This window comes from Triticum aestivum, chromosome 6A, assembly GCF_018294505.1.
Source record: "Triticum aestivum cultivar Chinese Spring chromosome 6A, IWGSC CS RefSeq v2.1, whole genome shotgun sequence".
Taxonomy (NCBI): Eukaryota; Viridiplantae; Streptophyta; class Magnoliopsida; order Poales; family Poaceae; genus Triticum; species Triticum aestivum.
The window spans coordinates 103,070,906-103,092,476 of NC_057809.1; the positions used below are offsets into that span (position 1 = coordinate 103,070,906).

General features: G+C 47.5%; 1 long non-coding RNA gene and 2 pseudogenes across 2 annotated transcripts; 1 reads left to right on the forward strand and 2 right to left on the reverse strand.

Annotated features, from left to right (window-relative positions):
- Positions 1-467: 467 nt before the first annotated feature.
- Positions 468-1,882, reverse strand: LOC123132319 (uncharacterized). Its single transcript, XR_006464635.1, has 3 exons — positions 1,581-1,882; positions 1,171-1,476; positions 468-951 (listed from the first exon to the last, which is right to left on the reverse strand). It is a non-coding gene; the product is annotated as an uncharacterized lncRNA (long non-coding RNA).
- Positions 1,883-2,355: 473 nt separating this feature from the next.
- LOC123132315 (uncharacterized) lies at positions 2,356-8,232 on the forward strand (annotated as a pseudogene). The gene is made up of 2 exons (XR_006464634.1): positions 2,356-6,076; positions 6,187-8,232. The product of XR_006464634.1 is annotated as an uncharacterized protein (transcript).
- On the reverse strand, positions 5,052-7,048 carry LOC123129499 (receptor-like protein 2; annotated as a pseudogene).
- Positions 8,233-21,571: the final 13,339 nt, after the last annotated feature.

Sequence of the window (21,571 nt, forward strand, 5' to 3'; positions counted from 1 at the left end):
AGTTTGTTTCCCTATTTTGCGAGGGATGAACCAGTAGAGAAAGACAACGTTGGACTGCTTAGATTATTACACAGCCAATGGCCCGTGGAAGTGATATATATGTGGTCACTGGCGGAGCTATGTGTTGGGAAAATGGGTCATGGCCCGCCCAACACATAGCAAATACAATGTAGGACTGAGAGTAAACTAGGTCATGTGGGTAAAAATAGTTGGCTTCCTTTGTGCCGGCCCATCCAACTTTTCTTGCATAGCTCCGCCACTCTATGTGGTCATGCATGCACTTCTATTATACCATACCATCACTCTAATAGCACAACAAAACATGACCAGCAATGAGTACAAGTGGCACAGAGTGCAGACTCAAAACTCCAGGAAATGATGACAACGAAGGGTGAAATTGTTTCAGGACCAGGACAAAATTATTCAGAATACAATGATCTAGATATATACATAGCCGCTTATATGGCAACCTCATTAGAAAAATGGACATAAAGATCTTCCCATAACCAAGCAGCACATACACTTGTTGGTCAAAACTATCACATATACAACCCATTATTCAACAAACAGGACACAATTATCCAAAATATCATAATTGAAAAAATACAATGATGTAGATTTATGAATAGCTGCTCATATGGCATATCCCAGTCTTAAACTACAAGTATATAGATGGCGCCAAAGTGTACAATTGTTCAAGGAACAGGACAAAAATTATCCAAATTGTTATGAGTCAAACTACAAGTATATAGAGATACGCGTAGCTGCTCAATATGGCATATCACAGTCTCAAAACTCCCCAGAAGGATAAAGGACTCAAAGTTGATTAAAACCACATCATCTTCTACCCATCCATGCCCTCGAATCTCCGGCATCTCGTCTTGTTTCATGCAGTATGCTCAATATACCTAAAAGCCTCTGCATTTCGGCAGGAGGATGGTATCCAGAGCGCTGCAAATAAAGAGCAATAGCCAGGGTTACTTAATAAACTTTCAACATATACAATGACCACAATACAGCAAAAATGCAATTTACTCTGCTCTCAAGACAAGACAGTAAAAATGCAATTTACTCTGCTCTCAAGACAATACAGCAAAAATGCAATTTACTCTGCTCTCAACAGGACAAACAATATATGGTGATACAAAGAAGGCATAATAATTGCAGTACCGCTAACAAGTGTTTTCCGAAAGCACAAGATGAAGAAACTCTTCTTCCAGAGATCCAATCGGTGACAGAACTTCCCAGGAGGAATTCAATGGCTGGCTGTCATTCATCTGTCCAAACAAGTTAGTAACTGAGAGAGAATATGTGGGCATGCAACAGGACACTGGATGAATGTCTATCGTAGCACTTCAAATATTGAGTTGTTTTCTGAAGATTCAAGACGATAAACTTCATTCAGAGATACAAGAAGTTGTGGAACTTCCCAGAATTTGTTCCATATGCCAAGGCCACATGGAACATTTGAAACACCTGCAAGCAAAGAAATGGAGGAATTTCATGCTGAGGTAGCTTCAATCTGTAGCTGCTTCTCATGCATTTCATCAAACACTTGACAAACGCACCAATTGCCTTACCTTTGTCCATAGCCACGAGGAATCCCACGAATAGGAAGTAGGCGAGGATGATGCTGATCTCGTCGCGTGCTTGGCTTTGTGAAGGTTGGAGGCTCCATCCGTGGAGCAGTCAGCTGCAGCCGCCGAGGAAGACCAGCGATCAGCGCAGGAGGAAAGCGAGAACCCTGGCCGGCATCTCGCCGCTGCGCTACTTCTGGTCCCTCTCCGGGGCTCTTCCAGCTGCGACTCGTGCGCCGGCGCGGTAGCAGAGGTCCGCGGCCACAAGCCCACAACGGTCGCGATGCCGAGGTAAGGTAAGGATGGCACCCGGCGGCGGGATGCCGGTGCAGACGCGCCACCGCGGGGGACGCCCTGGAGAAGTTCGAGGCGTGGGGTCCAGGCCACCGACGAAGAGGAGGAGAGACCGGATACGGTGCGTCGCTGGTGGCTCCGGCGGTTGGACCACGGGCGGCGGCGGCGGCGGTTACGAGTCGAACTCGGATTGCGTGGTTTCTACGCGACGGGGTTTCGGGGGTCGATCTATATCAGCCGGGCTGCGGGGATAGATCGCACTTTTCCTTCGATCCGACGAGCAAGCCGCCTCCTTGATTGATCACGCGCGACGTTCTCCCGGCGACCTAACAACCCGGCGACGGCGAGCAAAGAATCCGGCGAGCTTCTCTCCTTTTTTTCCGATCATTTGAATTTTAGCATCGCAATTGTTCTAGTATTACTTGTTTTGTCTGTGCAATCACTTGGTCTCTCTGTTCTTTGCTGCGCTCTTTGTTTTGCAGAGATGGCTAGCCATGTCGCTGCGACTCTGCCGCCGCTGTTACCTACCCGGCGCGCTGCCTCCTCCTGACGCCTCCTCCGGCGGTGTACACGGCTCGTGTAGAGCTGGACACCAAGAAGCAGCAGCCTGGACGTGCCTCTATGAGCCGAAGCTGGATCAGAGACAAGATCGACCTTCCCGAACGTGCTTCCCGGAGCTCCAGCTGGCTCACTGACAAGACGCTCCGCCGTGTCGGGACTTTGAACGGCGGCGTCGAGCGCTTCGGCCGCGGGGAGATGCCGAGGGAGAACTGGAAGAGGCCGGCGAACCGTACGCCATCAGTCGACCGGTGCGAGAAGAAGCTGAGGCCTCCGACCGAGATAGTGGCAGCCTCGGAGGCATCACTCCTCGTCGGCCCGGCGCCGTCAGTCGGCCGGTTCGAGAAGAAGGAGACGCCTATGACTGAGATGGTGGCAGACTCGGTGGTGGCATCCTTCGATGGCCCTGCTCCGTCGATCGACCTGTCGGAGAAGAAAGCAGAGCCTACGACTGAGATGGTGGCAGACTCGGAGGCGACACTCTTTGTTGGTCCTGTGACGTCGGAGAAGAAGCCGACCCCTCCTACCGTGGTGGCACCCTTCGCTGGCCTCGCTCCGTTGATGGACCGGCCCGAGAAGAAGCCGAAGGCTCTGGCTAAGATGGAGGTGGACTCGGAGGCATCCTTGTTCGCTGGCCCGACATTCATGGTGTCGCCGGACCCGAGCGAGCTGCCCATGCCGACCTTCATCATGTCGCCGGACCCGAGCGAGCTGCCCATGCCAACCTTCCTCTATAAGCACAAGGTGGCTAAAGTGTTAGCTAGACTAGTCGCTCCGATGCTCATTGATCAGCAAGAAGATTGAAGCCACTTTCAGTATGTAGTAGCTAGGTGGAGTATACTGATCAGCAAGATTGAAGCTGTTTTCAGTATGTAACTAGGTGGACATGATTAATACAATTGCCACCATTTATTCCTGAGGTTGGCACTGATCTTATCTGCGGTGGAATGAAATGATCGTGTTCTGCAAATAAGCGTCAGTCGACACGGCATACTGTGCAAAGTGCAAACAGAGACATTCTCGCAAACACCTTCAGGGCGTGAGTACGACAGGCTCCTTCCAGGGCCAAGCTCTGGGCCAGGCACCTTGGGCCGCGTCGCCATCCTTTGGATGAGCTCCGTCCAACTGCTTCATCGCCTCGGCTGCATATCTGTCTCTCTCCCTCCGGCGGTGCTGCTGACCCGGCGCATCTGTCGCCGCGTTCCTCCCCGCCGCGTCGGCGTACAACCGGCGGCTCTCCCCGTCGCTGCGGCCCCCGGCTCACCCGCAGGCGGCGTCTCACGTCGCCCAGCGGCCAGATCCCCCCCAACGCCGCCGACCGCCGCTCGCCCTCCTCGCCATCTTCAAGCTCTGACCCGTGGCAGTGCACTTCAACCTGGGGCCAACGACCCAGCGGCCTGCGGCAGCGGTGGCTATGGCCGGCTGCTGCTGCTGCTAGGAGCCCGGCCCGCAGCCACAATAGCACGCCGACCAGCCATCATGTCTGTTGAATCAATGTCTCTCACTAACACTGGGAAACCGAATTATGCAAGTGGAAGGTGAATTTTCCACATCTCCTGACACAGCCTTTACGCCATCCCAATACAATTCTATTCATATATGATTCATGCCATGTTGGAAGTAGGAAATGAAGTTTAACATTGTCGAGTCAGCGCAGCTTATTGTAGGAAGAGGAGATACGAAATTTAACATTGTCGAGTCAGCGCAGCCGATTTTGGAAGAGGGGAAGCTCAACCAGGCCTAGCCAACCACAGTACCTTGCTTGACCTGCTTGAAATCCCCCAACTTATGGACATATTTGTTTTGTATTTGAAGTTGATTGATATTTTTATATGACATTTGGTGCTCACATATGCAAAATTTTCAGGTTCCATGGTACATCTGCTGTCACATGATCTTCTTGATGCATATTCACAATCAAAAATAGATTTTGTGCCTACTTGCTTTCTTATGCACCGTGCTGTTAGCTCGTGGGAGAATCAGTAAAAATAATTCTGACATGAAACTGTATATGATTGTTCTGAAATTAGTGGTTCCACGGTGTCTATATATCTAACGTATTTACTTTAGCAGTTCAGGAGGATGCTTTTGGGCGATACACCCTACTTATGTAGGAAGAAATGAAGTCAGCCTGCACCAGGGGTGCACTTGACAACAACAGGGACACAAAGTTGGTCTGATTGGCAAGGCTTCTGGTTAGCTCTTTACACATGGTAATTTAAACATCTGAAAATCAAGATTTATTTCTGGTTATCACTAAAGAGAAGTATTCTTGCTAAATCAGCTTTAGCTAGGAGAGAATGGAAAGAAATGTTCTTTACCTAATCAGCTTTAGGCAGGAGAGGCTACAAAGGAGACGAAAAATGGCATTTTTGTCATAAGATATCATTGGAGCGCCTCTTGTGTGCTTTCCCTGTAGATTCCCTTTGCTGGACTGCAGAGTCAAATGTTCTTATTTTCTAAACTCGATATTTACAAATATTAACCATTTGTGAGCAGTGATAACGGTTACATGGTTTTAGCCAAAATGTCTAGCTAAGACTTTCTGATCATATAGGACTCCTACTACAAAGAAAACACAGAAGGCGGTCATAAAGATGATGGCCTCACTACCAATCTGTTTTATGGGGTCAATGGAAACTGAACTTGCTTTTGCCGAACCACAATGGTTTGCAACCATAGAGCCACACAGTTTGGGGTTTCCACCAAAGCTAGAATCCGGAAATGTGCTAAACTGGCCCGCGTTTGGAATAGTGCCTTCCAGGTCATTATTAGAAATGTTGAATCTGGAAAGGAAGTGCAGATTGTTCAATGCAGCTGGAATCTTACCAGTGAGATGATTACCGGACAAGTCGAGCATCTGCAGGTTCGTGAGGTTGCAGATCTGTTCTGGTATCTCTCCAGATAATCTGTTGGAGCTCAAGTTAAGTGAAAATAGTCCTTGTAACTGACCGATCTCCTCCGGAATCATACCAGTGAAATTATTCATGGCTAGATTAAGCTCTTTAGGAAAAGCACTAGGCGTGAGGTATTGCAGAAATTGGTTCTTGTTCCAAACAGGCAGCTCAAAGAATACCTTTGGTGCAGTACTATCTGATTCTAGCATTGGCATCTCCATTAAAGCACTTGGAATTTCCCCTGTAAGGCTGTTGTTTGATATATCTAGAGAGAAGAGAAATTTTAGGCTGCTGATCCATTCAGGTATGGGCCCAGTTAGTTTATTGCCTTGCAAAAATAGCATCCCCAAATTCGGTAGCTTCGATAACCAATCAGGTATTTTTCCAGACAATGAACAATGATTTATATAAAGAACCTGGAGATTCTTGAAACCATCAATGTTGACATCCTCTGGCATGGTCTCATGCAGGAAGTTGAACCCAAGATAAAGGGTGGTGAGGCTCCTGGAACTGCTTAGGATCCGAATTGTTCTTGTGATATTTGTAAGAGAGTTATTAGCAAGTGATAGGAATGACAGGGACTTCAGATTGCCTATTTCTTCTGACAATTGACCATGGAAAGGATTGTAAGATAGCCGTAGTGCAGTCAGCTTGCTGCAGGAGTATATGCTTTCTGGAACTGTGCCGGTGAAGTTATTGGAAAGAAGATCTAGTTTTTTTAGATTGGACAGACTTACGAAGTTGACCTTGGTAAGTTCTACGCTAAATTGGTTTGCCTGGAGGTCAATTGTTACAAGATTTGTGCAGTTGCTTAGAGCTGCTGGCAGCTCCCCTGACATGTTGTTGTGTTCCAAATGCAGCTCCTCCAATCTCTTCACATCACCTATAGACTCTGGAATATTGCCGCTGAGCTCATTCCCCCCAAGATCAAGGGTGACCAGATTTGTGAGCTTGCTGATGCCATCAAGAGCTCCTTCTAACCTATTGTTAGGCAATGAGAGGTGCTCTAACGAGATTACCTTAGAAGAGTTCATCTGGAAGTGTACCACTGAGGTTGTTGTAGCCAGCACCAAGCAATTTCAGCGCTGAGCAATTACTGAGCCCTGGAGGGATGTTTCCACTGAGTTGGTTGAAACTGAGCTCAAGCACGGCAAAAGATGGGGCGCTAAAACATGGTGTAGTTGGTATCTGACCAGTAAACCTGTTGCTGCTGGCATTAAGAACGACCAGGCTCTTCATCGCCTCCCATGTTGTGGATGGAAAACTGCCTGTAAACAAGTTGCTTGAGATGTTGAGTACCTGCAGAGGCCGCACAGGGGTTGAAGATGGCAGCTCACCCAGGCCTCCTGTCAGGCGGTTGAAGCTGACATCAAGAACAAGGATGCTGCTGGATGATATTAACTCCAGTGGCAAGCCACCGGACAGCGAGTTCCGGGACAGGTTGAGGCGCAAAAGCCCGGTGAGGTTGCCAAGGAACGGCGAGATGGGCCCCTCGAGGCCTCGAGAAGCCAGTGAAACATCAGTAACCTTCCTATCTTGGTTGCAGGTGATCCCTTCCCATGTGCAGCAGTCAGTGTCGTGCCGCCATGACGCCGTGAGGCCGCCGTTCCACGATAGCACGGTGAGGAGCTGGAGAAGGGAGCTCTTCTCCTGCTCGATGCAAGAGCTGGTGGGAGAGACCAAATAGAGCAGCAGCACCAGAGCCAAGCTAAATGGAGGCATGCTAAAATTCTTGGTGTGCTTGTTGTATGAAATGTAGTGGCTGCACGGTATTGTGGTGAAACTGGCAATGGCCTAATGAAGAAAGAGCGTGCAAACGGAACTGTGTTACAAATTATTCTGTTTGTGACGTACAGAAGCATGACAGCAGACTTTGAAGATTGCAACTGCACTCGTACTCCACTTTAGGATTTTGTGAGAGCTCCGGAGCTACTCAAGTTCTTATTGCTTTGTACAAAAAGTCCACCTCACAGAGTCACAGTTTCCCACTTGGAAGGAGACGATCGTCAGTTGACGGGCATGTGTCTGTGAGCGCTTACGTAGAAGCTCATCTCTGATTCTCTTCTTTTGAGTTATAATTATTTGACATCAACCAAAATCTCACTAAGACGACCAAATGGGTGAAGGTGGACTTTAGAAGGAGAAAGAAGGCCTCGAGGAGGGAGAAGAACCCTTTGGACATGGAATGAGAGTGGCTGGAGGCGATTTCAGAGTCAAATAAAGGTAAAGTCAAAATAATTTGCTCCAGCTTATTCTCTCAACTTCAATAGAATGCTGCTGGATTCTCGTGAGGCCGCCATCCCGAGAGAGCCCGGCGAGGAGCTAGAGAAGGGAGATCTTCTCCAGCTCGGTGCAGGAGCTGGTCGCAGAGACCAAAGAGAGCAGCAGCACCAGAGCCAAGCTAAATGAATCCATGTGTTAAAATTCTTAGTGTACTTTGTTGTGTGAAAAATAGTGGATGCACGGTGTCGTGGTGAAACTAGCAACGGTCTAGTGAAGAAAGAGCGTGCGAACGGAACTGTCCATTCTGAATATTTTTGTTTGACAGTTTCCTGAAACTGTACATTCCGAAAGCATACTAAACTGCCATTTCCTAAACAAAAAAAAAGAGCTGTCCATTCGGATTCTGTCAGTTTTGTTATATATTTTCTGTTTGAAATTTTCGGTGATGTCATTATGACGCGGCCTATTTTTTTTTCTTCTGAGCTGCTAATAATATGCAGTGTTAAGTCGAGTGTCGAGTACCGGTGTCTCACTGGTAGTCGAGTGGCTAATAATATTTTGTGTCAAGTAGAGTGTCATTGTATTTCAATGGAGTGCATATATGTCATGGATCATTGTACAGGTGACTAATAACATTTCCTATTAAATCAAGCGTCGATGCTATTAAGGTTTGCTGCTACTCAGATGCAATCTTCTCTTACAAATTACTCTGATCATTATGACGTACAAAAACATGACAACAGACTTTGAAGATTACGACTGCACGTGTACCACTTTACGACTTTGTGGAGGTCTCGAATTCTTACTGCTTTGTACAAAAAGTCCACCTCAAATTCTTAGTATTGCTTTGTGCAAAAAGTCCACCCAAGAGAGTCATTGTTCCCCACTTGGAAGGAGATGATCGTCAGCTGAGGGGCATGTCGTTTTCTTTGAAGATTGTGATCTCATCAAAAAATTCATTGTAAAAAGACAAAACAGGTGAAGATGAACTTCAGATAGGGAAAGCAGGTCTCGAGTAGAGAGATGAACCCTTTGCACACTGGCTAAAGGCGATTTTAGTATAAAAAAGGTAAAGTAAAAATAATTAGCTTATCCTCTCTACTTCAATTGACCGCTGTTGGATTTAATATATTTAGTATGACTTGGTGATCAGAACACCTATCAGTATAACTTCTAAAAGGTTATTAAAAAGGGGGTATTTTAATGGGCATGTGTTCTTTTTCTAGGTAGTAGTTGGACTGGGCTTAGTTGAGGTAGCTCATTTGAGAGTGTCATGCTTTGTCAATATCTATTGCGGGACTTGTCATTTTTTTGTTACTAGAGCTATCAATCTCTCAGTTAAACAACTTGCCGGAAACACAAGACATCAATCTCAATCTCTCAGTTGGTATGAAATTCTAAATTATTTTTGACTTCTACATGCACATATGTGGTCTCTAGGTTAAGATATGTACAGTTGAGTTAGTCTAGGTCAACTCCCAGAAGTTCATACAACAGTGCAACTAGCTTAGGTTAGCGAGAAAAGGTTCATACCAACTTTTCTCTAGCTCAGCTGGGCTAAATACAAGGCAACCAATTTGTATATACACTTAATATTATAGGGGTGTATATCATTGCGTGTAAATGCACACTTGTGTCATATCTTGGAACCAACTTCATTAGTTTAAAAGTAAAATAAAAGAATTTTTATGTGTATACTCAAAACACTAGCACTATTTGCAAAGCTTGTAAGCCTATTTTTATTAGTAGGAAAAAAGCTTGTCAGAAACCGATCATTTTCTTAAAAATTGAAATTGATCATTTGTGGACGACCAAAAGGGACATATACAATAAGTTTGGCTAAGATAAGTTGCCATGCAAATGTTGTTAGTCACACTCCTACAATATCATATTGTATGCTGGCTGGCAATCCCCCCGAGGATATTGTTATGCTGGCTTGGCAATACTCCACTAGTGCAGAACCGGGCAATAGCACCGGTTCGTAAGGCCCTTTAGTACCGGTTTGGTAACCGGCGCTAAAATGTAGGCACTAAAGCCCCCCCCTCCCCCCCGCTTTAGTACCGGTTCAGTATGAACCGGTGCTAAAGGGCAACCACGTGGCACGAGCCAGCTTCGGGGGCAGGGAGACCTTTAGTACCGGTTGGTGTCACCAACCGGTATTAAAAGGTTGGGGGGGGGGTTTGGGTTTATGATTTCTTTTTCATTTAATTTTGTGTTTTCCATTTAATTATTTTTCGTTTGCTGGTATTTTACGATACTACATATTGTACACGTTATGCATATATATAAATAGAATTTCTAGTAGAACCGATCATAATATATATATATATATATATCATCGAATGTCTCACAACCACCATTAATTAATTCACACATAGGCGCCTTCGGAGCCAGTGGCATTAGCCTAGCTAATTGGTGCCTTCGGAGCACGATAACAATTGGAAGTGGTTCATGGGGGCGGTAGCGAGTAATAGTATTCTCCTTTGGGATCTATGACCTGGTCGAGCAAAAATCCCGATATTTCCTCTTGAATTGCTTCTATGCGGTCCTGTGCTAGGAGCTTGTCCCGCACCTCTTTGAACTGTTAAGAAGGAGATCAATATACATGTGTATTAGTTGTGTGACTAGATATCGATAATGGTGTAAAAATTGTGAATAGTGTTCTGACAATCGATATCGTACTCACTCATGTCTTTGAGATTTGCTCCTTTCGGACGCCATCATGCGAATGTTCTCGCAAACGTAGTATGCACATAGATCATTCCCGGCGCCTGCTTCAGGGCCTTTACGAGAATGAAATTTGATCAGATAATAGTTAATCAAGCATGACAATTAAAGAGATGGCAGCTAGCTAGTACTACTTAATTACTTACCTTGGGTCGATACCATTTCAGATTTTGTTTCCATGGGCCTGGAGTGGCCCTGATGAACTTTGCCCAAGCCCTGCCCGCCGACAAAGAAAATGAATAAATGGGTTATTAAATAGTTATTATCAGGAAATGACGAACTAATTAAATAGGCCGAGATATAGTTAATAATGATTGAAATTACCTGTTGACTATCCCCTTCACGATGGCGTAGTCACTTGCTTTCTTAAGTAGTGAGTTTAGTACTTCAACTGTTCCTTTATCAATTTTAATGATTAACAAGATCCAGTGAAATCTGCATGCACACACGTTTGCATGTCTTAATTAAGCGGGCATATGTAAGCAAAAACATGTAGTTATAGCTAGTAGGGAAAAACAGAATTTGTAGTACAAGACAGTGTGACTCATTGGAAGTTGTAAGGAAGTAGTATATTTTCATTGTATTTGAGTTCCTTGAAGAACTATAGCATGCTTTCCTCTACACTTTTTTCGTGATATGGATCTATTTTCCATGTGTATTCATTAATGGTATTTGGGTCAACGAACCCAATGCCATAGCGTCCACATTTTTTCATTTCATAAATCTTCATCCTCCATAATATCACAGAAAAGAATATAGTGAGGATAATTACAGGTAATGATTGATCAAAATGATCACTACAGCTAGCTCGAGACTTAAATTACAGAAAGAAATCACTTATAGACAATAGCAACTGGCGATAGATTTGTCGAGTGCGTCTTTATTGTATAGCTGAAATAGTTCTGAATACTCAACGGTCACAGCTTTCTCATGGTAGTAATGCTCCTTGTTGACATTCACCATGAGGGACTCTCGATTGAAAATCTTGGTAATGTCCATGTACCATTGATGCAATTCATACATTCTCGTTGGGAGTTTATTGACCTCCTCTGGCTCGACCAAAGGTTGGCCCCGAGCATATTTCCATTTTATTTCCTCCTCTCTAGTCGGAGACATGGGCTCGATATCGAGGAGTTGTCCAACAGTGATCCCGATCGATTCAGCCTGCGTAATATGCTCCTCGGTTATTACCACATCGCCCACCCCGGGAACGTTAATGGTTTGCCCACAATAATATTGGGCGCGCCTACTCTCATGTGTTGTTGGCACAACAAGCGGGGGAATTGATTGCGCCGCCTGTTCTCCCAGCTGGGGAACGGTTTTACCGCTCCTTTTGTCAGCTGATTTGCTCGAGCTCGAGCTCGCCTCTTTCTGTAGACGTGCTCGATTTAACTTCTTGATGTGGCGCTCATAGTCTGTGTCAATAGGCTTGGGAGCTGGTGCTCTAGCCATACGAATGAAGTGGTCAATCTTTTCCACAGGCACTTTCTCCCTTGGCGGCGGTGGTGGTTCCGGTGCAAAATGGGCTTCCACCTCGGCCTTCGATATGGCTACGTTTTCCTCCTCGGACTTGTCGTAAGGCCTCTGCGGAAGAGGCGCGAGGCTTGGACCATATTGAAATCGTCCGTCTGTACCTCCAGTACTACCTCGACTTGTACCGCTACGCACCATAGCTGAGGCGGCTCTCTTTCGTAATTGCTGAGCCGACGAAGACGGCTGACGTGGCTGAGTTGGAGGAGGAGGAGTGGCCTGAAGTTGTGCCGGACTTGGAGGAGGAGTGGCCTGAAGCTGTGCCGGACTTGGAGGAGGAGTGGCCTGAAGTTGTGCCGGACTTGGAGGAGTGGCCTGACGCTTTGCCGGACTTGGAGGAGGAGGAGTGGCCTGAAGCTGTGCCGGACTTGGAGGAGGAGTGGCCTAACGCGTTGGTGGACTTGGAGGAGCGGGAGTCTGCTGACTCGGTGGCGGACTGCGACGAGGAGTCGGATGACGTGGTGTCGGTGGCCTTCGAAAGATGATGCAATCCTTTCTTCATAGGATGATACGATGGTTGGCCTCTCCTAATATGTGCTCATCGTCACCTCCAGGAATGTCAAGCTCTAGCCCCGAATATTGGTCCACCACCTCATCAACCAAGACACGAGCATAGCCCGCTGGAATCGGGTTGCAATGGAAGGTTGCCTCAGGGGGATTTGTAAAAGTAAGGGCGTCCGCCATCTTCATGGATATGTTCTTCATTTTGACCCATTTGCACCGAAACAAAGGGACCTTCAAACCACGTCGATAGTCAAGTTCCCATATGTCCTGTATATAACTATAATATGTTTCCTTTCCCGTCTTGGTTTCTGCATCAAAGCGGACACCACTGTTTTGGTTGGTGCTCTTCTTATCTTGGACGATCGTGTAAAATGTATTACCATTTATCTCGTACCCTTTGAAAGTCATTATATTTGAAGATGGTAACTAGGACAACAAGTACAGGTCATCTTCAATAGAGGTGTCATGCATGGTACGTGTCTGCAACCAGCTGGCGAAACTCCTGGTTTGTTCACGTGTAATCCAGTCATCAGACCGCTCCGGGTGTTTGGAGCGTAGCAAATTCTTGTGTTTATCCATATACGGAGCCACCAAAGTGGAATTCTGTAGAACTGTGTAGTGTGCTTCAGTGAGAGAATGTCCGTCCATACATATTATTTGTTCCCCTCCTAGCGTGCCTTTTCCATCCAGTCTGCCCTTATGCCGCGATTCAGGAACACCAATCGGCTTAAGGTCAGAAATAAAGTGTCAGGACCCCGACTCGATGTCACATCGATCTAGCCGGTAACACCTCATATCACTTTGCGGCCTCACGCACGGTATCTTCACGGGTGTCGCCTTACCTTTGCCCGGGACCGTTTGCGCCTTTTGGCTCACGTATATGATAGTGTCGCTAGCATCCATATGATAAAGAGCCCGGGCTGACATGACTAGTCGTAAACCCAAAGTGGCACAGACTTACAGGGACAGGCATTCATGACCCAGCTTCGAACGTGTCGGTCATCAGCAAGTGGGTCCGGGCTGTAGCACTGGGCTAGCAGGACTCCGGTAAACCGGGCTGTAGCGGGCTAACAGGACTCCGGTACTCAAAGCGTGACATTTCCCCGAAGGGACAGACACAGGAACGAAGAAGGACACATGCCGGCCAGCCTAAGTGTTCCAGAGCAGTAGCAAGCTACCATGGCTCAGCGGTAACACTAGGAGACATTTCCCGGTAAGAGAGGCTGCTAAAGATAAACAACTAGATAGTCAGATCCCACACATACCAAGCATTTCAGTCATACACACAATATGCTCGATATGTGCAAATACAACGAAGCATCACAACATGACTCTATGACACAAGTACTTTATTTAAGGCTCAGAGAGCCATACATGACATACACAAAGGTACGGGTCTCACGACCCAACATACAAGTCATACAGTCATACAAACCAGCAGCGGAAGTAACTTGTCTGAGTACAAACAACTAGTAAAACAAAAGAGGCTTGGGAAGCCTAGCTATACTACAAGGTCCTTCACAAGCTCAGGGTCACCACCTGGGTCTTTCAGCCTACTCGTTGATGTCAACGTCTACATAGAACCCATCAGAAGGGGTTGCAGCGTCTTCTATAAAAATGTAAATTATAGCAACATGAGTACAAAGGTACTCAGCAAGACTTACATCAGATCCTACATACATGCTTAGTATCAAGAAGGGTTGGTGGAGTTATTGCAGCAAGCCAGCTTTGACTCTTGGCTAGACTATCCTACGATACTCCAACTTGAAGTGGTTTTGTGCACACGAGTCCACTACTCACCACTTCAATACACTACCGAGGATCCACCTCCGTCTTCCTACGGAAGAGCCATCCTCGGCACTCACACTTATCTTGAGGCTTTTAGCAGTTTCCGTTTACTTGTCTATGAACTGTATAGGCAACCAAGTAGTCCTTTACCGCGGACGCGGCTATTCGAATAGATCATGTTAACCCTGCAGGGGTGTACTTCTTCATACACGCTCTCACCACTTACCGTCGTTTACACGACATGTACTCGGCAACCTTCAAGCGGAAGCCCAACGTGGGTGTCGGCCACGACCTACCTAATCACCTAAGCCTCCAGTCCAGGTTTATCGCCTATCCAGGTTCCATCCGCAGGGAGTCCGGCCGAGGTTTCCCATACGGCCCCGAACGATGTGAACAGGGTTCCCGAGATACCTAACGGGTATTCGGTACACCGTGCCACGTACCTACCGCATCACAGCCCACCCCTACGGTCAGCGCTGTCCACGGCCTCCAGTAGGCTACAAACACTAGAAACTACTTGCAACTCCTGGACGGAGAACTAGGGTGAATAAGAAGTCGAGAGGGTCCATTGGTTTCGGGCCCAATGCATGGTAGTAGCTGATTCTTAAATCACACATACAGATCTCAGTGCTTAAGGTCGGCTTCAATGAAACAACCCACCATGTACTCCTACATGGCCTCTCATCGATACCTTTACCAAATCGTGTTCACCACACCACTCTCATTACCGACATAAACATTTCACTCTAGCCCATCACCCAGATGAACCAGACCTGACGCGACTCTAAGCATAGCAGGCATAGCAAGGTAGGACAACACATACATATGGCTCAATCAACTCCTACACATGCTAGTGGGTTTCATCTAGTTACTGTGGCAATGACAGGTCATGCAGAGGAAATGGGTTCAACTACCGTAGCACACAGCAGTTTGAAACGCGTTGTCTTAATGCAGTAAAAGAGAGCAGGAGCGAGAACATGGGATTGTATCGATATGATCAAATGGTTGGTTGCTTGCCTGATGGTTCGATGCACTGATACGGTTCTTCGTTAGGGTAATCACGGTACTCCTCGGAGGCAGAACCTGTCGCAAGGACACCGATACACAACCATCACCAAACAATGTGCAACAATATGATGCATGCATGAAACATGGCAATATGAGTGTGTTGGGCTAATGCAACTAAAACCAGAAGGGTTTGAACAAATTTGAATCAAAGATTCAAATTTCAAACTCAAACATGGCCTTTTAAAGTGCTTTTCCTTGTTCTGTTTAAAACATCAATTTAACTTGTTTGATCATGCATGAAAATAGTACAGATGGATAGATTGGATTTTTCTGATCATTTTTCATATATAATTTGTCCAATTTGGAGTTACAGAATAAAAGTTATGAATTTTTGAAGTTTAAATTATATTCTGGAATTTCCTGATTTAAATTAAATCCAGAAAATCAATTACTGCGTCAGCCTGACGTCAGTGTGACGTTAGCAGGTCAACGGAACTGGTCCAGGTCAAACCTGACAGTGGGTCCCGCATGTCAGGGTGATTATTTTAATTAAAATTTAATTAAAACTAATCCTGTTTAATTAACAGGGCTGGGCCCCACCTGTCATTGACTCAGGGGAGTCAACCAGGGCCCACCCGTGGTCAAACCCGGGTCGGCTGCACCGGCGTTTAGCCGCCGGCGAGCCCGACGCGGCGGCGGGAGTGGTTTTGGCTATTCCGGCCACCAAATGGGCCGCGGAGATCACCGGAGTGGAGCTGAGGACAAACCGCAGCTCTTGGCGGAGTCCGTTGGGGTCGGGGTGGCCGGAGTTGGCGCCGGCGACGACCTTGGCGGCCACCGGGGTTCGGCCGAAGACGAACTTGACGCTAGAGGGTTCGGTGAGGCTCGTGGAGTAGCTAGCTAGGTGCTGCGGGACTTGGTGAGTAAGATGGACACCATCTTGTGGCTGGAGGATGACCGGGAGCACGTCGGCGACGAGCTCCACGGCGGTGGGTGCGGTTGAGCTCCGGGAGGTTGCTACACGGCTCGGGAGCAAGAACGGAAGGGAGGGGAAGATGGCTAAGCTCACAGTGAGTGCGACGGAGTCCTTGGTGCGGCCGGAGATGGACCGGAGCGACGACGGCGTTGAAGGGGATCTCCGGCGACGGTGAGCTCGGGCGAGGTCGGTGCGGTGGTCTCGGGCGTTGCGAGCGCTCGGGGCTCGGCTGCTCGATGAAGTGGACAGCGGCGGAGCTCCTGGACACGGTGAGACGGCGTGGGGTGGTCGGAGGGCGTGGCTACGGCGAGGGGGTGGCGGCGATGGCGTCGGCCATGGCTGGGGCGTGCGAGGGGGAGGAGCTGGAGAGGAGAGGGGGTGTCTGGGGGGTTCGGGGGAGAGAGGGAGGCCGATCCACGACGTCACCTGGCGAGGGGAGCGGCGAGGCGGCGAGCAGGTGCGTGGCGCACGCCGCGGTCGCCGTCGGGCACCTGCCTGCCTGCCTGGCCGGCAAGCAGCTCGCTGGAGCGGTGCTGGGCTGGGCCGGCAGGTGGGCCGGGGCGGCGCCAGGTAAGCTTTCCCCCTTTTTTTCTGTTTCTGTTTTTATTTAATATATCTGCAACTTTGTTGAATTTAATAAAATACCTAGGCAACTTCAAAAATCACCAAATCACTCCTGGTCCATAGTTGGATTATTTCCAACATGAAACATTTTAGTTTGGAGGTATTTGAGCATTTAAATATTTTATATAATTTTAAATGCCCAAATTCAAATATTTATGAATTAATTCAAAAACCCTAAGATGGCCTAGGAAAATGTGCACCACTTTTGGCAGAGGTTCTGAACCAAGACAAAATGATGGGCATTTTAGAAGGGCATTTCAGGTTCATTGAAAATTATTTTAGTAAACCCTAGTTGGTTTCAGCGGGGACTGGGGGTTCTGTCATCCCCATTTCAAGTTTTTGATGAAAGAGTAAACATGATGCAACACTCTAATGCATGACTAGCTAGGGTGTGACAACTCACCCCCACTCAAAAGAATCTCGTCCCGAGATTTGGGTTCCTCCGGGAAGAAGGCGGGGTACTCGAGTCGAAGACGATCCTCCCTTTCCCAAGTTGCTTCATCCTCAGAATGGTGCGACCATTTAACCTTGAGAAACTTGATATTATGACGTCGAGTGGTACGCTCGGCCTGATCGAGGATACGAATGGGGTACTCTCGATATGTAAGATTATCTTGGAGATCAAGCGTTTCGTGGTCCACTTCACGGATAGGATCCGAGAAGCATCGCCTGAGTTGGGAAACGTGGAAGACATCATGGACTCTGGAGAGATGCGGAGGTAGTTCCAACTGGTAGGCAACTTCTCCTCGTTTGGCGAGAATGCGAAAAGGTCCAATGTAACGAGGAGCCAATTTGCCTTTGATACCGAAACGATGGGTTCCCTTCAGAGGGGTGACCCGAAGATAAGCCTTCTCGTCAACCTCGAAAGTCATAGCCTTATGCTTTCGGTCATATTGACTCTTTTGACGGGATTGGGCTGTTTTCAACTTTTCACGAACGATGCGAACTTGTTCTTCTGCTTCCTGAATCATATCCGGGCCAAAGAATTGTCTTTCCCCGGTCTCTGACCAGTTAAGGGGTGTTCGACACCGTCGTCCATAGAGAACTTCAAAAGGGGCTTTACCCAAGCTAGATTGATAGCTGTTGTTATAAGCGAATTCGGCAAATGGAAGGCACTTCTCCCAATCCATTCCGAATGAGATAACAGAGGCTCGAAGCATGTCTTCTAGAGTCTGGTTGACGCGTTCCACTTGACCGCTCGACTGAGGGTGGAAGGCGGTGCTAAAGGAGAGACGGGTGCCCATAGCATTTTGGAAACTTTCCCAAAATCGAGAGGTGAAAAGACTTCCTCGATCCGAGTTAATTTCCAAAGGAACACCATGGAGGGACACTATTCGGGAGATGTATAAGTCTGCCAGCTGACTAGCGGTTATACTCTCACGAACAGGTAGGAAATGGGCTACTTTGGAAAGACGATCGACCACGACGAAAATAGCATTATTCCCTCTCTTGGTCCTGGGAAAACCGGTAATGAAATCCATGCCAATTTTATCCCATTTCCATTCAGGAATAGCTAGGGGTTGAAGAGTGCCAGCAGGCCATTGATGCTCTGCTTTTACACGGCGACAGACGTCGCAATTAGCAATATACTGAGCAATTTCTCTTTTCATCCTAGTCCACCAGAACCTCTGGCGTAGGTCCTGATACATCTTAGTGCTACCGGGATGAATGGTGAGAGGAGATTCATGAGCTTCCTTAAGGATCAATCGCCTCAGGTTTCGCACTTTGGGAACCACTAGTCGATTTCCGAAGTATACGACCCCTTGATCGTTAATGGAGAAGCAATTCGCAATTCCTTTCTGAATGTTTCTCTTGATGCGGGAGATTCCCAGATCTACCTTCTGTGCCTTGATAATCTGATCCGTAAGGGTAGGTTTTGCCACCAAGGTGGAAAGAAAACCTTGAGATACAATGTGAAGGTTAAGCTTCCGAAATTCCTCATGGAGAAGCGGTTGACTTTGTTGTAGCATCAGATTGTTACAATAAGATTTACGACTTAGCGCATCAGCCATGACGTTGGCTTTCCCTGGGGTGTAGGTTATTCCTAAGTCGAAGTCTGTGATCAATTCAACCCAACGTCTTTGCCTGAGGTTCAGATCCGGTTGGGTGAAGATGTACTTCAGACTTTGGTGATCAGTGAATATTTCGCAACGATTACCGAGGAGGTAATGTCGCCAGGTCTTAAGTGCATAGACTACAGCTGCAAGCTCTAGATCATGAGTAGGATAATTCTCCTCATGTGGGTGCAATTGCCGTGAAGCGTAGGCAATTACGTGTCGATCTTGCATGAGAATGCAACCTAGTCCTTGTCGCGAGGCGTCGCAGTAGATAACAAAGTCCTTGGAGAAGTCTGGCGGTACCAGTACGGGAGCAGAAGTCAGGCGTCTTTTCAGTTCCTGAAAGCTGTGCTCACATTGTGGAGTCCACTCGAACTTCTTATCTTTCTTGAGGAGTTCGGTTAGAGGTTTGGCAACTTTGGAGAAGTTCTCGACAAAGCGACGACAATAGCTCGCTAAGCCCAGAAAACTCCGAACTTGCTTGACCGATTCAGGTGGAGTCCAATTAAGGACGGCTTGAACTCGCTCAGGGTTAACAGCAATACCTTTACCAGATATTACATGACCCAAATAGGTCACTTCTGACAACCAGAATTCACATTTAGAAAATTTGGCATAAAGGCGATGCTCTCGAAGTTTCTGCAACACTAGCCTTAGATGTTCGGCATGTTCTTCCTCGTTCTTGGAGTAGATGAGTATATCATCGAGGTAAACCACGACGAATTTATCCAAATACTCCATGAAGATTGAGTTCATTAACCGAGAAAAGGTGGCTGGAGCGTTGGTTAATCTGAAGGACATGACGGTGTACTCGTATTGGCCATAACGAGTAACAAAGGCCGTTTTAGGAATGTCCCCGTTTCTGATTTTGATTTGATGGTAGCCCAACCTCAAATCCATCTTGGAGAAGACTGAGGATCCAGCGAGCTGATCATACAGGTCGTTGATCCTGGGAAGCGGATATTTGTTCTTGATTGTGACCAAATTGACAGGTCGGTAATCTACAACCATCCGGTCCGTACCATCCTTCTTCTTGACGAATAGGACGGGGCAAGCCCACGGAGAAGAGCTAGGTCGGATGAAACCCTTTTTCAAGGACTCATCGAGTTGTTTCTTAAGCTCGGCTAGTTCTAGGGGTGCCATCTTATAAGGTCTTCTAGCAATCGGAACGGTTCCTGGAATGAGGTCTATTACGAACTCAACATCCCTGTCAGGTGGAACACCTGGCAATTCTTCTGGGAAGACATCCGGGAAGTCACGGACTACCGGAACGTCCTCAAGGTCTGGCAAAGGGCTGGCGTTAAGAGAATATAATTGTCGCTTGGCTATTCGGGTCAAGACATTGACTATCTTCCCCGAAGGATGGGTGAGTTGAACAGTCCTAGAGAAGCAATCAATTTGGGCATGATGAGCCGACATCCAGTCCATACCCAAAATGATATTAATATCTGAAGATTTAAGGGCTATCAAAGACGCGAGGAAAACAAGTCTGTCGACTTGGATTTCATTTCCATGGCTTACTCGAGAAGTTTGCCATTTGGATCCCGGAGTTTGAATTACCATAGAGGTTGGCATATCACCGAATGCGACGTTATGCAAACGAGCATAATTTTCAGATATAAAAGAATGAGAGGCTCCTGTATCGAAAAGAACAGATGCCGGGTGGCAATTAACAAGAAGCGTACCGAGAACGACGTTGGGATCCTCTTGAGCTTCTTCGGCAGAAATACAATTGACATGGCCACGTGAAGCGGTGACCGGCTTGGCGTGGAATATTTTTCCTGTCGGCTTGCCACGGCCAACAGCTTTAGCAGATTGATTGGGGTTGGTCTGGGGACACTCACGCATATAGTGGCCAGATTCCCCACACTTGAAACAAGTCACGGAACTGGTACGTGGAGGAGCATTGTTAGTTGGACCCCCATAGGGCTTGGCTGGAGCAGACTGTTGAACGGGGCGAGGCGCCTGGAAGGATGGCCTCGGTGTAAACCTGGGTGGCAGGGCGGTGTTGGGTACCCACACGCGGCACTTCTGAGGACCAGCACCGGATGAGGAACCCATATCACGGCCATGCTTGCGTGTTGCGTCATAGTCAGTCTGACCAGTTTCAGCACTGATGGCTTTGTTGACAAGTTTCTGAAAAGATGTGCACTCATGCAGACGGAGGTCGCGGCGAAGCTCAGGACTAAGGCCCTTACGGAACCTTGCTTGCTTCTTGGCGTCAGTAGAAACTTCCTCGGTTGCATATCGTGCGAGGTTACCAAACTCCCTGCTGTAAGCATCCACAGACAGTCGGCCTTGGGTGAAACTGCAAAATTCTTCACGTTTACGGTCCATGAGACCCTCCGGAATGTGATGTTCACGGAAAGCCTCGCTGAATTCAGCCCAAGTAGTGACATGGCCCGCTGGGCGCATAGCTCCATAATTCTCCCACCATAGACTGGCGGGGCCTTCAAGATGATATGCAGCAAAGGTGACCTTGTCAGCCTCCGCCACTAGCGCGGAACGCAGTTTATGAGAGATACTGCGAAGCCCGTCATCAGCGTCGAGAGGCTCGACGGAGTGGTGGAACGTGGGTGGATGTAATTTGATAAAATCACTGAGTGACACCACGTTAGTCCTCTGATGGTGTGCCGTGTTCTGTTCAATACGCTCTAACAAACGGTTGGTCTCCCGCTTGTTTCTCTCAGCTTCCATCATAACCTCGGCTAGTGAAGGGGGATGAGGCAGATTTACATCCCTGGCTTCACTGCCTTCGGCCTGCTCTTGAGAAGCAGGGTTAGCGCGCGTGTTGACCATCCTAGGGAA